General features: G+C 29.6%; 1 protein-coding gene across 1 annotated transcript in view; it reads left to right on the plus strand.

The window, feature by feature from the left end:
- The first annotated feature begins 867 nt into the window (after positions 1-867).
- The window catches only part of LOC135193845 (facilitated trehalose transporter Tret1-like), a 35990-nt gene continuing 18366 nt past the window's right edge, over positions 868-18491 (plus strand). Inside the window, exon 1 of the mRNA XM_064217990.1 lies at positions 868-950. The gene's annotated coding sequence lies outside the window, so the exon portion shown is untranslated. The remainder of the gene's footprint in view (positions 951-18491) is intronic.

Here is an 18491-nt window from a genome sequence, read left to right on the forward strand (position 1 = left end):
TTAGGGGTCAGGTCAGTCAAGTATTAGAAATAAAAAACTTATGTTCTTCCTTGGACTTCAAGAGTTTTTTGGCCGTAAAAGAGCAATAAACAGACAGATAGGAAAAGTTACTTTCGCATTTATTAATAAAATGAAAAATATATATTGACCTGAAATATACATTGATAACATTAACCGATAGTAAAAAGCTAATTATTTATAACTTTAAAGTTTGTTACTTCATCACGACTAAACAAATATAATATTTACTTGGTGGTAGGGTTTTGTGCAAACTCGTCGCGGTAGGTACCACCCACTCTGCCGCCAAGCAGCAATACTTGGTATTGTTGTGTTCCGGTTTGAGGGGTGAGTGAGCCAATGTAACTACAGGAACAAAGGGATATAACTTAGGTCTTAAAAGGCTTTATTAAATCTTAGCTTCCAAGGTTGATGGCGCATTGGCGAAGTAAGGAATGGTTAATATTTCAAACAGCGCCAATGTCTGGGCGGTGGTGACCACTTAACATCAGGTGACCCATTTCCCGGACCGGCTATCTAAGACATTAAAAAAAAAATCAGATATAGACATAAAAATATGGGAAATACAGAAAAAAATTACTTCGAAGAGGATAGAGTTGCGAATACCTAGAATATCAATGAAGTAGTTTGTTGCATTTCTCAAAAATATTTATTGATAGTCATTTAAAGTAATATATATATAACTTTAAATGTCACGTTCAACATAAATTATATCATGACATTTCAAAATCAAAACGTAAAATTTTGGAAAAAAAAACTTAGTACACAATTCTAACACAGTAGTGGGTATTCAGTTAACAAGGACGATAATCGTCGTCAGTGGGCCGCCATCAGCCCATCAGTCTATCACATCGGCTTACAACAAACACTCAATATATGAGTTGGTTTCTTTTGAGTTTTAATACTCATTTCGATTTCCGTGACAGTGAAGTGTGTGTGATCTTATGTGCTTTGATACTATTTTTCAATAAACAAATAATATATTTTTTAATTGAAAACAAAATAATAATAATAAACAAAACTAAACAAATATAACCTAAAATAAAAAAAAAATGTTTAAAAATCTTGCGCTATATTTCGTAACTAAATTTAAAATAACGTTGGATATTATCGTTTTTATTTAAGATAAATAAATCGGACCAATGAATAAAACGCGTTGTTGTAAAATTAAGTACGCCGGTTTTTTTATGCGCTTCATATGGTTTTTTTTTTTAAACATTTCATGCTAGGCGGTTTCGAAAACCAGTTTAGAAATAAAATCTATCACACGTGTCTATCAACCGGCATTAGAGCAGTAAAATAAATTTGAATCCTTAGAATGAAAACAGGAAGTGGGGTTTAACAAGTATAAAAATTATATTAAAAACATTTTAAATATAAGTTTAAAACCAGAGATGATGTCACTGAGCATTTACATAAAATTACAACAAAATATTCTTATTATTGAAGGTAATGACATTCACTTGATATACGATTTTAATTATACCTATATTTTTTATATGAAAAATAAAATAATCTTTTATCTTGATATTTAATAAACTAATATAGAATCCTTGTATCGAAAGCTTTCGATAAACATTATACAAAACATTCTAAATTTTTCTTTGGAATAATTATGACAAATGATAATTTTATACGTTATAAATATTACTCTAAGAATAGTATGAGGGAGTATTAGTTTAATTATAGTTGAGTTATAACAATATTAAAATTTAAAACCAAATTGAAAGTACTTTAGTTCATAGAATAAATTCTTAGAGAGATATATCTGATAATGATAAAGTAACAATTTACGAAAAACAATATTTTAAACCTAGTGTTTATTCAACTTCAATTACCAATAAAGTGAATATTATTATTTTTATTCAAAGCCTAGCTAAGGAAAAAATAGATTCTGCCAAAACAAAAATAGTCTGATCCCTTAATTGAATCAGGAATTCTTTATTCTCTCTCTATTACAGAGCTAATCTTTCAATTTGTTTGTCACAGCAAGCATTAAGCAATACGCAGGAGGTAGAACCTCACGTTCTTATTCACATAACAATACGCTTTTATTATAAAGACGTTTCGTTTTATCATTGTAGATTACAAATATAGACATGCCAGCATAAATAAGTAAATTTTAAGTCATCAAACACAATTTGTTCTATCAATATTGATAATTCGTTTTTTTATAAAAAATAATAATTTTCATTTTAAAATAATCAAGCTACATCACTAAGGATTAAGCGTATACAATGTGATAAGCAAAACAGCATTTTATTATATTGCTAAAGATATTATAAATGTCACGACTCACTTCTTTAAGGAACAACAAGACTTAATTTGAGTTACATTAACAACTTTTTTCTTGGTAGTCATTTAAAAAAATATATATGTGTTAAAAAAATAAAAGGAAAGGACTCAGGGGTGTGAGTTCTACGAGGGCCATATTTATCGATAACGCACATTTATCAAGGCTAACGACGTATATCCACCTATTAAGCAATTTTGCCGGTAATTTAAGTCTGTTTATATTACAACAAGGTGTCTCATGACACGTAACACGAAAATATTAAGCAATTTTTGATATTTGTAGAAGTTAAAACAATTTCTGAAGATTGAATTGTACGGAAAGGAAAAGAGTTTTAATTTAGGATTCATTTAATAGTATATAAAGCGTGTCCTATTAACTACAGTAAAAAAATTATAATAGTGAATAATACTTAGGGCTCTTTATTGTCTATGTATAGAATATTATAATTTGTATTCATAATATTGTATATATATACATACTATTATACTAAGTCCAACCGTTTAGGACGTCTGTTACATACATACAGAAGGTTTATATATATATATAAATATAACATAAGAGACATCCAAGCGAGCGACGTGTTGGATGAGTGAGCTGACTGGATCATATATAATATTTTATAAGCCTAGCGTCTAGTGTATTCTGATATGTGTATTGTCTTATTAAGATAAAGTTTTTTAAACATAACTTATAATTTTTTTATATATGAACCGGGTAGGCATTTGATTCCTCTCCACCTGATGATAAACAGTAGTGGAGTTCAAACGCGAAGACGGCCATTACAGTTTGAGAGAATGAACTGCACAGTTAGGGTCTAGTTTATAAAACATGCAAAGTAGCGCGTAATATACCTACGAAATTTTACAACGGCAAAGTACAAGTGTAATTCTGTAAGAGTTCACTCCGTATCCCACTCGTGAAATAATAACAATCGACATAAGATTATATCGCCATTTCGATAGGCGTACGCTGTAAATTTTATAATTTTTACAGTCACTGTCTCATTTCACATGCTAACATTTCACGCTCGTGTTCTGTGGTGACTTTCGAGTTTCATACAGAATAATAGGTTACCTCTATATGTTTTCTTTTTAAAACCAAACTGTACTGTAGATTTTATTTAACGAAACATTATCATAATTCATTATTTTTAATTAGAATTATCTATGCAAAATTTTAACGTATGAATAATAAGATTTTAATTTTTTTAAAAGTACCGGTGAATTTATTTTCGACGTTGAACTGATATAAGAATGCTTAAAATAAGTTAAGCCGGGTGTTGAAATTAAACCAGCACATAATAATATATTACAATAAATCAAAATCTTTGTAAGGAATTTTGTTTAGGTATGACATTCGCTGATTGATAAATAAGGTCTAAATTCGTGTGAAACATATAATTATACGTATGCAACATAAGACATTTTTGCAACAACACTTAAATAGCATCGGTTATTACTGTATATAACAGATTATACTTGATTATATAGTAAATTGCAAGCCATTATTTAAATAACCGTCGTTGTCTTCAATACTTCTACTTTAATATTTACACAGCTTGCATCTTTATTTTGACACGTATTAATATGCATAATATACGCAAACTATGTTGGCTGTCCTGAAATTGTGATATCCTGAACATAAGCGCAACTTTCACCTAAAAAAATAGTATATGCAAATAATAATTGGATTATAAATTAGCAATATACGTATTGGTATATTTTTAGAAAATGGGCCGCCTGATGGTTAGTGGTCACCACCGCCCATAGACAATGGCGCTGTAAGAAATATTAACCATTCCTTACATCACCAATGCGCCAACATCCTTGGGAACTAAGATGTTATGTCCCTTGTGCCTGTAGCTACACTGGCTCACTCACCCTTTAAACCGGAACACAATAATACTGAGTACTGCTGCTTGGCGGTAGAACATTTGATGGTACCTACGCAGACGGGCTTGCACAAAGCCCTACCACCAAGTAAAAATCTTATGTTACAATTCACACTTTTGTTCGTAGAGACAGTGAAATCTTACTTTCGTTTAATGTAATATATTATATTAATTTAGTATATTATACTTATTTATATTCGCGTATAACTTGTGTATTTCGTGCTTATAAAATAATTTATACTATTGGAAGAATATAGTGATGACGTGTTCATTAAAATATTAAAAAAATATCTTTAAATATTTTTTCATACAATTATTGTACTTTTATTTAATAACATCAACTAACTAACACAATATAACTTAAATTTAAATTTATGTTAGACGATAAAATAAAGACAGCATGAATAAAGCAGAAGCAGAAGCACTCTCGTTTTATCTCCGTTTGTATTTTTAATTATAAACTATTCAAAAATCCGTATAATGTCAAGATGGGCCACGTAACGGAAAAAATAGCTAAATAAAAAAAAATACGTCAAATATTTCTACAAGATTATATATATATATTCATATGTCATATTTTTCTATGTTAATATCATTTATATGTATTTACATAAAATTTACATAAAAAATAAGCCTTAAGTATCTGTATATTTTATTCATATTTACTACCTATGAGTTATTTTAAATTTGCGTCTTACGTAATAATAAAATAATATATTTAGTGAATGAATTTACAAATAAAGCATCAAACGAATTTTTTTTATTCAAACACAAGTCTTATCTGTAATTACATTGGACTTATCTGGATTCTTAATAATGGGATAGTTCCTCGGATCGTTGGAACTGGTCTGAAGTACGTCGAGGACATTTTAAAACCGGTAATTTTATTGTGACGACACGCCTACGTCCGATAAAGCCACATCTGTGGATGTTATTCTAAATAAATCTGTAACTTTAACGTGCACGGAAATTACTGTTAGTTACAAAAAGTTTTACAAATAAAAAATGTTCAAAATTATTTCAATTTTGCGAACGCCATTCAAATTAAACTAAAAACAAATTAAAAACAAATTAACATGATGAATTCCCGGACAGATATTAAAAATATCACGTAAGCAGTTTTTAATACGAAATTCAACGTAATTTTTTATCTAGGTATTCAAATATATGAATGAATGTTTTCGTTAAAATGGCATTCCACTTTTTTTTAATACATAATTACAACGGGTACGTAATTTATTTAAGATAACTTATTGTTAGTTTATTTTAATATTTACACATAATCGATTTTTGATTATACAAGGTGGTAGATAATGATTAATAATTTAATTGACACTAGATAGGTACTTTATACGCGCAGTGTTTTGCGTAAACTTCGTTGCAATAAACAAGTTATAGGTACATATATTGCATTAATGATCTACTTTCTAGAATAAGGTTTTTAATTCGCTTTTTTGTGATGAAAACTTTCGATGAGTGACCTTTAATTCAAATAAAAAAAAGAAACAACCCAAATCGTGATTGAATTTATTAAAGATAAAAAATACATAACAGATAACGTTTTATAATATGTTATAAGTTATGTAATTTTTAAGATATTCATAGTTTTTTACCCTAGAACTAGCTTTGGTATATTTTTGTTATAATAACACACGCGAATACTGCATTTACAAACAAATTAAGATAAAATTAATTAAAATGTAATATTACCAAAATTAATTTAAAAGTTTATTAGTTTTCTATGTTGTTTTGGGTCTGGGTGTTTGTGGTACCGTCGTTACTTCTGATTTTCCATATCACAAGTGCTTTAGCTACTTACATTGGGATCAGAGTGATGTATGTGATGTTGTCCAATATTTATATATTTTATTTTTATTTATTTATACTAAAGATATTATTTATTATAGTTATAGCCAGCTAATCTTTTTATAATATTTATTTGCTGTTCTACAATCCACAGTGCACAGAAAAAACATTTATTGTTTTTGTTGCACTAAATAATATCGATAAAACGAATTGCTAAACTACAAGTCATCGTATTGCATAACCATAAACGTACCTGTTGTAAGTGTTCTAACAGGGAATGATGTGATCTTAATTTGATAGTAGCAGGGTTCATATTTATAATCAAAATGCGGCTTATACTTGAACTTTATAGTTAAGCTAATGCTGTAAGATTGAATACGGAGATTACAAAACTGTTTGCTAGGAAACCTCTTCGATAAATATATTTATTTATTCAATATTATTTATAGTTTGTGTACAATTTAAATGAGATAATCCAGTGGATACGATGTGGTTAATAGATATGTTGAATTTGAAGGTCACAGGTTGTATACCGGCAGGGACAAATGTTTTATTATATTTATTCAATCATTAATTATTTTCTGTAACCACATACAAGTGACGTGAAATGTGATAAATTATTATGGCAAGATATCCTTATTTTTATATTTCAGCCGTGTAACGTTAACAACCTTATAGGCATAATATATTAATACGTTTTTATTATACGTATAGTGTGTTAAGCTTAATGTAAACTTCCGGGTCGGTAGCACCCATTAATAAATCTCTCGATGAAATGACAATACCGTAAAATACATGCCATCTTAGATCCCATGTTCGACAGCAGCATTGAAGATTTAAGACGTTTTTTTTTATACTCGGCCTGTATATTACCGATATTTGCTTAAAATCAAAAAAAAAATTCCTACTTCATTCAAGTAGAATCTCAAAGCCTCACTGCAACGTTACAAGATTGAATTAAATTTTAAGCTAACAAGCAAAACTTAAGCGAATAACTGGCATGAAAATCTATCTCATTAACCTTCCTACAATGATATTTCGAAATTATCGGCAACTAAGGAAGACCATACGATATAGTAGGATTGAAATACAACTCAGATTTTTAGATCCATCGTTATTTGAAATATCGTATATTTTTGTAGTTTAGTAAATTATTTGTTAATTGGTATACGAAAATCGTCATTTAGATAAATGTATCAGATTGCAGTCGAAGAAATATAAATATACATTTAAAATATGTAAGTAGATTAGCTAGAGATTGTATAAAATCTAAATATATACTATAATAAAAAAAGGTGTGTGCAAATCACACATGTTAGAAGATATACTTAATAATTAATTTGATTCTTTTTTGTTTGTATTTTTGCTGTGAAGCATTTCCACCAATGCGCCGCACCTTAGGATCTGAGATGCAATATCTAGAACACAAGGTCTCTAGTTACATTGGCTTACTCACCCTTCGAAACACAAACAACACATAATATCTATTTTCAATACACAATGATTCCAAAGAAGTTTCTCCTCAAAATATTATTATTATTATATATAGATAGATATTGATAAAATAGTATTATTATTATCTTAAAAAATGTAGTAACGATATTCTGATAAAAAATAATGAGTTTTACTCGTATTTAGGTATCAATTACAAAGCTTCTTACATTCGTACATGTTTAATCCAGCTTCAAACAGAAACTATCTGTTTCAATTAAATTATCTAACACAATTTAACAGAAACTCACATTATACTAATATTAAAACGATGTAAGTATTGTTTTTTTGATATGGAACTTTCTGTATTATGGTAAATGGCTTATAAAGCTGCAAATCCCGAGGTCACAAACACACAATGTGAAGTTTCGAATTGGCCAGTGTTTACTTCCATATTTTGGAGCGTAGGTCGAACCTTTGGTCCTGAACTATGTCCAGTCAATCCGACAAGGTACATCCTATAGGATTATGTGAGTGAAGGGATAAAAAGTGCCTACTCTTTGCTCATAATATATCCTGACTAAACTCCGATGAGAAAGGATTTTGTGGCTGATACCTGTCCAAAGATCATGATCGTTACTGGCCACAATTAAACTCTGTATAGATTAGATCAGAATTAATGTATTTTTTTCTAGTTAGCTTTACTTATAATTAAATTATATAAAATTGTTGAGAACAATAGACGAGACACTTAGCTTAAAGATTTATTATAAAATAGTGCCCAAAAGCGTTAGTTGTTAGCTTCAACGTAATTATAATGTATAATCAGATAATACAGGACTAAGAGACAGTGTGAGAAATCCGTAAGAATTTAGTATGATGAAGCGAAAGGTGAACAGATATTGATAAAATAATCTAAAATAGAAGGGGTCAAAGAGGGAATTATAACATTTATGGTTAAGTATTAAGAAGTATTTATTGATTAAGAAGTCTACGGTAAAGGTAAATGATGCTTTACGTAAATTACCTTTGATATAAGATTATGGCCCTGACATTAATAATATAATGGCTTCTGTGTTATCTAGGATATTACGTAATTTTTATACATAAATATTTATTAGTTTTTTGTTTTTAATTAAAAATATTGTTTTATCTGAATACTTAAATAGTATAGTAGTTCAAGAGGTTAGTTGTTGTACTCGTTAGCCGTTAACTCCGTGCTGAATAACCACCTTGTTTGGCCAGACCCAAGATCAGGACCCGGGGCCACATGATCTGCAGCCGATAAGAGACCAACTAAATACATTACCCATATATTGCCGCCTGAGCTAGTATCGGAATACTAAGCGTTGATGTTTCAAGAATCGTTTAGTTCCGCTGTCAATTGGAAGGTAAAGTCAAATTGGCATAAAAAAAGCTCGGTGTGCTCAACAAGGCAAGACAGTATTTCACTTTGGTCCGTCTCCTAAAACGATACAAGGCGCAAATTCGGCTTCACACGGAGTACTGCTCTCACCTCCGGGCGGGTGCTCTCCAGTACCAGCTTCTTCCATTTGCCGGTATCCAAGGCAGAGCGGCTCGAATTATCGACGATCAAGCCCTTTCCGATCTGCTTGATCCTTTGGTTTTACGTAGAGATGTTGGATCACTCTGCATCTTCTACCTAATTTTTCACGGGGAATGGGGAATGTTCCGAGGAATTGTTTGGATTAATCCCGGCTGCTGAATATTACCTTCGGACATCTCGTCAAAATTCCAAGTTTTACACGTACCACCTAGATGTTCGAAATTCCACAACAGCGCGATTTTTAAGACATTTTCTGCCTCGCACAACCACTCTGTGGAACCGGGTTCACCGGCGGTTTTTCCGGACTGATGAGACTTGGGAATCTTTGAGAAAGGAGCGTACTCATTTCTTAAAGTCCGTCGGTATTGCAGATAACCATGGGAGGTGGTAGTCACTTTACATCAGGTGAGCCTCCTGCTAGTTTACTAACTATAACATAAAAAAATAATAATTACATTATGTAGAAATATTATAACGTGGCTTTTGAATGTGTGAATGAACATAAATTTATTTGCTTCTTAAGTTTTAATTCATTTTATTTTAAGTTCAATTAAAGAATAATCAACAATTATTATTCCAAACAGTATTTTTACATTGGACTTGGTCATAATTGATATTATTTATTTATATTCACCAGGTAGGGAATCCACATTCTAAAGTCCGAGACAAAAGTGTTTGTAGACTTGAATGATATATTTTTTTAATGAGAATTTAAGATATTTACCCAAAATAGTTGGCAGCTGACAACTGTTTTTTAAATATATCTGTATTATAATGACATCATGACACATATAATTTCTGTATAAAAAACAGCGTAGCACCTTATCATATTCTACTTCGGAGATAACATCTTGTTAATATATTTAAACTATTTGGTGAATTAATTATATTGTTTTTATAACCTTCCACATCTCCCAGATGTTATCAGTGTTTATAAAATTTTGATCTATATAAAGAACCAATACAATAGTTATGTAAAATTCATAGAACATAGATTGTTCTGTTTGGTGATGGTCTTGGTTATTATCGAATTCAATTAGAAGATAACGACTACTATAGGTACTGATGATAATGATGCCTGGGTTAAAGCACGGGGTCCAACATAGGACTGATCAAGAACAATTGTGATTACTATACTGATTGAATTGAAATCTGGTTTATTTAAAAAGCAAACAATTTTCTTCCGCAGTATTCTCAATCGAGGCTACTTACTAAAATGGTATTTAAAATATTGACGATTCTAAAAAAAACTCAAACTACAAAAACTCTTAATCGTAAAGTTTACCTCAGGTGATACGACAAAGTTTACTAGAATAAATTACAAAAAATAACTAAGGCTCATCGCTTAATTTAAGATATCTTAAATATATTTTATACAGTTTGATTCCAACAATAGAAACCGATAACAGAAAGAGAAATTAATTTTTAATTCTATTTTGTTATTTTATATCCGGTGCAAGAAATAACTGGAATTGACAAGAGATTAATATTAAAATTTACATTAAGATCAGGGTCTGAATATTATCCAAATAATATCTTATAACATACATTAGAAATTTATACTAATAAATTAGCAATGTTCTCACGAGAATTAGTAAATTAACTTTGTATGTAAATATGTTATCTCTAAGAATTTAAGACATTAGTATTTTATGTGTGATTTCTATATGTGTTGCTTGAATGTGTCTATTTTAAGACATAATATTATATTTATTTTTTATACTTTCATATAACATTTCAGAGGCGGATACAATCATCTGAAATTCTGCGCACAAATTAAATAATAATTAATTTGTGCGCTTATTTTGTGTTTCATCATTATCATCTTATGCTCGACGGCTAAGGATAATATCGTGAGAAAACCTGCAGAGGTCGGTAAAAAAAAAACTGTCACACGACTGACCTGCTTTGATGGTGATGTAACTTGATGATGATGATGTAACTTACGTATATATATCAGATGTTATTTAGTCACAGGTGTATTCGCCAATAAGCGTTGCAGACGTATAGTGGTATTAACTCCTCTTGGCTTTGCTTATATTACTTATAACTTTTAATTTGTTGTATCATCGGTGTTCAGCTTTTGAATATTTCCTGTGCGCGTCTTCAAAGTATAGGACTTTTCTGTGTTATAAATTCACTATAAGACTAGTTGTCGTTTGCGGCTTCTCTCGCAATTTAAGGATTGTTCGGCTACTGATAGGCGGAAAAAGGCCTATAGCCTATGTCCTTCTAGCTTTTTTTTATATCAAATTTAATTAAATGTTTTTGGCATTGAAAGATCAACAGCAGACGTACTTTCGCATTTATAATATTTTTGTCTATACTAATATTATAAATGTGAAACAGTCTGTCTTTGCTCTATTTTATCTATAAATAGATATAGATTATGAAACTTTACTTTTGCACTTAAATACTAATTTCAAAAAACACATTATGTATATTTACCCTTTGAATGACATTTATCTTTAAGACGAAAAACAGTTACTATTCGTCGACTCAGTGTTTTTTAAACTTTGTATAAATACATTTTGTTTCATAAAAAATATTATTTACATTATTATATTAGTAAAATAAACAACTACAATATAAATTCATACTAATATCATGCGAGTCGGATTAGTGGATATAAATATTAACCTCCCAATGCGGGTTTACCTTTATATACATTTTTATTTTATAAAAAAATATTGATTGCAATATTATCGTCACAGCGAACAAATATAGTCACAACTGTGCAGTCGCTTTACACGTGTTTGTGTCTAGACTAGACCTTCCTCATAATATGTTCGGTGTCGATATTCAATTCCTCACTTTGTTGTTTCTAGCGACCGGTAGACTCGGTCTACAAACATAGCCAGTCATTCTACTTATGAAATCTTTCAAAAATAGTACTATAATTCGAGTTTTAACGTACGTATTTTGATTTTTATTAATCTTTTAAAAATAGTTTCGACAGTTCAACATTTTGAAGGCTGTTTTGTATAGGAGATTATCCAAGTACGCAAGACATAATAAAAGTATGGGCGCAAATTCGAATGCCCTGTCTTTTATTTTACTCTCACATCTTGACTTGATCTCATATCTCATATTATGACGACCTCCGTGGTCGAGTACGGGTACACCACTCTGAGGTCCCGGGTTCGATTCCCGGCCGAGTCGATGTAGAAAAAAGTTCATTAGTTTTCTATGTTGTCTCGGGTCTGGGTGTTTGTGGTACCGTCGTTACTTCTGATTTCCATAACACAAGTGCTTTAGCTACTTACATTGGGATCAGAGTAATGTATGTGATGTTGTCCAATATTTATATTTATATCTGTCCAATATTTATCTACTATCTATATACTACTAACGCTCCCTCTTGCAGGGTCAATGACTTTACGCACCTTCCGAGTTTTTTTTTCTATGGAAAACAAGCTTGAGCTGCGACGTAATAGGTACATAAATTCACTGAAAGGAAGTCACAGAATCAAATGTAGACTAGATAAGGTAAAATCAATTGGTATAAAACAATATAAATCAACATCTTATATGTAAATGAATTTACACAAAAAAAATCTATGTTCTATTAATAACTTTATTTTATTCTCACAAGATCTTTATCTGCACAACAAAAAAATTAACACCTACATAAATATTCTGTCTATACTAATATTATAAAGAAAGGAACTCTGTCTGTTACCTCTTTTTTAAACCGCTGAACTGATTTAGATGAAATTTGGTAGGGAGACAGTTTGAATCCTACTATATAGGCTACTTATTTTAATTCCCCCCTCAAGGGAATAAAATGGTGGTTGCCGGCTTGTGTTTTACAGGTAAAGTTTTATAAATTTCGCGCGGGTAAAGCCGCAGGTTCAGGGAGTATTACATTTATTTTTTAATATATATGAATATGTATGCTTTGTTGCCAGTGTTAAAACGTTCATATTTTATTAAAAATTAAATAAAAAACCAGGCACTGCCCAATATGTATTGGGTAAAAAACCAGGAACTGCCCAATATGTATTGGGCAGTTCCTGGTTTTATTATATAATTTGCGCCCATACTTTTATTACATGTTTTGCGTACTTGGATAATCTCCTATACAAAACAGCCTTCAAAATGTTGAACTGTCAAAACTATTATTAAAAGATTAATAAAAATCAAAATACATACGTTAAAACTAGAATTATAGTACTATTTTTAAAAGACTTAATAGTGGAATGACCGCTGCTGACCGTACGTAGACCGAGTTTCGCGGTCTCCAGAAACCACAAAGTGACGAATTGAATATCAACACCGAACATATTATAAGAAACGTCGAATCTATACATATGCGTAAAGCGTCTGCACAGATGTAACGAGATCTGTGATATTTGTTCCCTGTAACGATAATTTTGCAAGCAATTTTTTTTTTATCAAATAATAATGTATGTAATTAAATAAATAAGAAATAAATAATAAATAAATATTGGACAACATCACATACATTACTCTGATCCCAATGTAAGTAGCTAAAGCACTTGTGTTATGGAAAATCAGAAGTGACCCACAATGTGAAGTTAATGTTTACTGCCTGTTTAGTTCAAATTGATTTTCAATGTTTTTTTTTTTATTATTAACTGTTAAGAAGAAGAAGTAATAAGAAGGTTTCATTACCTTAATTATTAGATATTTAGAATTTATTTTTTAAAATGTTTCTTCTGTCACTTCAATTTTTAGTTTTGTTACACATTTTATCTCATTAAATTAAATTTGTTTTATTTAATCCTATATGAATATTTCTTGATACTATCAGCTAGTCCCAATTGATAATAGTCTTGAAAAAAAAATCATTTAACTCAGAAATAAAACGATGTTTCTTACGTTTTCTTATTTTATAATAATTATAGTTCATGTTTTACACGACGCCCAATGAAATTATGTATGATGTATGTATGAACGTAGAATTGTAAATACCATTAGATTGTTATCTATCTCGTGAGATTGTAAGCTGCCGAAATATTGTGAACGGTGATTTAACTCAAAATAAAACGTCAAAACTTTCGATAGTCAGTTAGGTTAGTGTTTATAATTTAACCGAACTTACGGACTTCGATAGATTATAAGCTACCGAAATAATGCGTTAAATTGTAAGCAGTATATTACGATTCACAATTTTTCGACAGTTCACAATCTCGCGAGATAGATTATAATCTAACGGTATTTACAATTTTACTTTGACAATTTGAGGCTTATAGTATGAATTTATATTTTAGTTTGGGAATAATAAGGAATAACACAAAACAAACCTGTAACATAAAAACTGTCACAGATACATCCGCCGATGTGCTGATTATACTTAATTATAAAATAAACTGTTAACAAGTTATTATATGTTTAAATGTTATTATTCATATTTTACAAACTGTTATTATTATATATTTTAATAAATATGATAATATAAATTATTCCATATATTAAACTCACAATCCGTATCCGACGTTATTACACAGGTATTATATTATTAAAAAATAAAGCGCAGACGTATCTTTATTTCGCGTAAAATTCGCATTTGAACACTTATTATATCCGAGTATTATTGATATTATACCAAATCATGTTGGTCCGATAACAATGTTTGAGTCAAGATTGACAGATTTATATATAATTACTAGTTGTCGCTCGCGACTTCGCGTGCATATTTGGGATTAATCGTCAAGTGTTACATATAAAAAAATATGTCCATCCTTGGGGTCCAAGGTTGCTTCATAGTAAATTTTATCAAAATTCGGTTCAGTGATTACATTAAAGCGTATCAGACAGAGTTACTTTCGTATTTGTAATATTATAAAAACTCGAACTAAGGTAAATCGTAAGATTTTCCAGTAAAACCTAAGATTTAGCGACATGAGTTACTAAATGTAAGTTTTTATATATATATATATATATAAATACTTACATTTAATATAAAGGGACGACTTTTTCGGACTTATACCATTCCAACCTAACCTAACATGTAAATCCCAAAGTTTTGTTGACATTTACCATTCATAATCGGTAAATCTTAGGTTTTACTGGAAAATCTTACGTAGTTCGAGCTTTTACAGTAACATGATTTGGTTTTGTGCGTTACGAGAAAACGATCAATCGACGCGGAATCATCCGTACATGTTTATAAGCTTTTTTTATATTATGTTCTATCTCTATCTATCTATCTATATCTATCTGTTTATAATATTTTTTTGCATTGTTTAATGTTTATTTAATGATCATATTTTAATATAAAGTATGATTTTTGCGCATTAAATAATTTAAGTTTTTAGTCGAACTTCACGGTCAAGTCAAATCTTAACACAAATTAGTTATTTAAGTGCTTATTATCATAAGATTTCATGTCATGATAACTTTATATATGCTAGTGTTCTCATAATAACAACGGAAATTTACTAGAACTAACTATATATACATTGGACTCTGGACACAGAAAATACATTTTTATATTAAATACGACAGAAAGTTTTTGTACATAGATATTAAAACCTCAATAGCTCACTACATTAGCCGCCTAGCGAATTGAGAGTCGCAAGCCCGATCCGGTACCCGATAGGATATTCGTCGTCCGAACTCATGACACAAACTTTGCGTGTAACTTGAGAGGGAAATTGGAATACTAATAATTCCTTGAAAGGTTCATGTTAAATATGTGTTTGAATATTATCAGACAAGGACAAAAATTTATTTTGTTCAATATAGTAAGTGTACTTACTTATAATAATATATAATAAAAATCTACAACCGGTTCGGAAATTAAAACCTTTTTTGTTTTTTTTTTAAATGTCGATTTTTACAATTATTTTTTTTAATTTTTTCATACAACAACAATAAATATATATTCGTTATTTAAAAAGCCTGGAGGCGATAATATCATTTCCAAATGTAATCCACTAAGAAGTCATTAGAGTTGAAGAAGTCAGTACGTCTTGCAACTTTTAAAGAAAATAAACAGTATATAAAATAAAGAAATAGGTAGTAGACTGTACCAAAGTACTCGTACAAAGTAGAGTACCCTGTAAATGAAAGCTAAGTTTAATCCACCACGCAGGCTCCAATGCGGGTTAGTGAATAATAAGTAGCACAATTTCATTGAAGTTAGACAGATACATGATAGTTTCTTCGCTATATTTCCCATTGCAGCCGAGCACGAAATGAATCTTAAACATAAATTTTAATTATATTTTAAATATATACATTTTATACGATATACATGTATAATTATATATAAATTTATTTATCTTAATAAATGATGTATAAAGTAAATATTGGCATAAATCGAAAATAAAAGCAATTACAAATTAATAAATGAGAAAATTGTTAAAATATAATTTTATAAAATGCTCAAACCAGTTCATTATTGGACAATTTCAGCGTGTCGATAATGACGTAGTGAAAGGTGAAAGTTAAGAAAAATAACAAGTATAACTAGTTGTCCGGAAAAGTACGGAAATATGTGGTTAACTTTTTCGTCGGTTCTTAACGTCCAAGTTCAACGAATCAGCAATTTCAGATCCCTTATTTATCAATATTTTTGTATACATGTAATACTGCTATACTTATACGAATAAAATTTGTAATATGGTCCCATCCAAGTATTACGTAAGCAGAATTTTAATAATGATCCACCATATCCTGGTCCTTGTCATTAACGTCAGCAAAATTTTCACTACGCCACCATATGTTTACGTAATCTTTGACAAACGCTAACATATTTTGACTCTGTTTAGGTATCTTGATTGTTATTTATGATCAGCGGTCTTGAGGTTCAGAAATAATGAATGTATAGGCTACAGAGGAATTTCATGTACTAATGACATGTAGACACTAGATTTTACGGAAAATCCAACAAATAAAATAAATAAATAGTACTGACGTAATCACCCATACCTACTTCCCAACACCCATGTCACCAAAAATAAGCCCTTCTCAGTCCCTCTTTAGTGTTGACGTAATACTCGAATCCTATCTGAAGCAAAGACGGAAACAAGTGAACTTGAAAAAAAAATAATAGTTTACATTTACTTACTTTACTAAGATTAGATTTTACGTTTACTTTTACTTTAATAAGATTTGACACTGGATACAAAGAATTATCTAAGCAATTTCGTAATATTCTTGTGAAATAAATATTATACATAGATTAATTGAAATATTTTACAGTGACAAAAAAAGACACCTTTGATGACGTCGGTGTTTCAATTGTTTGTAGTAAAATAATTTACTTGAATAAGCAACAAACGACGCGGTCTATTGCAACATTCATTATATTTAAATATCTGTCTGCGACTGCGTTTGTATTCATTGTAATATCAGCAAATAAGTTGAATGATGATGGTGATTTACTAAACGTAATTGTAATCCTGATCATATCTTCTTCTTCCTGAATTTCTGTTGAGGTACTTGTAATGTAACTTTTTTTAATTACATGCATAACCAATGTATCCAGAATTCCAGCTCTGTACCTTAAAACTTTGACCGATTCTTTTAGCTATCATTATTAACATTTATGATTTTGAAAATACTTTCTATAAAATTAAAGTGTCAAATTGAATAATTAAATAAAAATAACACTGTAATAATATTTGACTAAAATGGTATTTTAAGAAATTATGTTGAATATGTCGTTAACGTTTTTCGGGGAAGAGAGATATTAATCTCTCTTCCCAAAGAATATATTATGTACATTTTTATATTATATAAGTTTGTCTACATATTACGTAATAAATATACTCATAAAAAATGTACAACTTGTATTTGTTCTATCACTAGGTATATGTCTCCTTTTTTCTTTAGAAAACAGAACAATAAAAGCTTATTTCACCACGCTGCTCTTGTGCAGGTTACTGTACTGACATGAAGTAGAATGACATTAGTTGTCTGTAGATTTTGACCCAATTTCCTTTGCCGATAAGAGACGAATTTAAAAAAAAAACACATAAAACTAATTACAATATCTATATATAAATTATACTAGTTACTTAAATAACCTTTAGATACGAATTAAAGGGCTCATTATCATTTTAAAATAGTTAAATGAATTAAAAAACGATATGTTATAAAATTATGCAACGTTTATAACGAATTTTGAGAACGAATATCTCAATGCCAGATAAATTATTTTATGACTTTTTCGATACATCAAGGCTCTTCCGTTAACGGTTTTTTTTTATCTACATTGTTTTTTTTTTACTTAATCATAATAGTTAAGTCAAATATAAGATTATATATTTAGAAGACTTTCTGATTAAAATTTTACGTAATAGAAATCGTCCAATCATAATCAAATTAGTGTTATGAGTACATGGTAATACAAAATTTTCTTAATGTTATATTTCTATTTACCTTCTCATTATTTATTTCATTATGAAACACTTTACATATAGCATTATTTTAAAAAAAAATTAAAAACAGTTTTGAAAAACTAAGTTACAGAAAACATACTAATAAAAATTTTAAAAAAGGAATGT

Source organism: Vanessa tameamea, chromosome 20, assembly GCF_037043105.1.
Source record: "Vanessa tameamea isolate UH-Manoa-2023 chromosome 20, ilVanTame1 primary haplotype, whole genome shotgun sequence".
NCBI lineage: Eukaryota > Metazoa > Arthropoda > Insecta > Lepidoptera > Nymphalidae > Vanessa > Vanessa tameamea.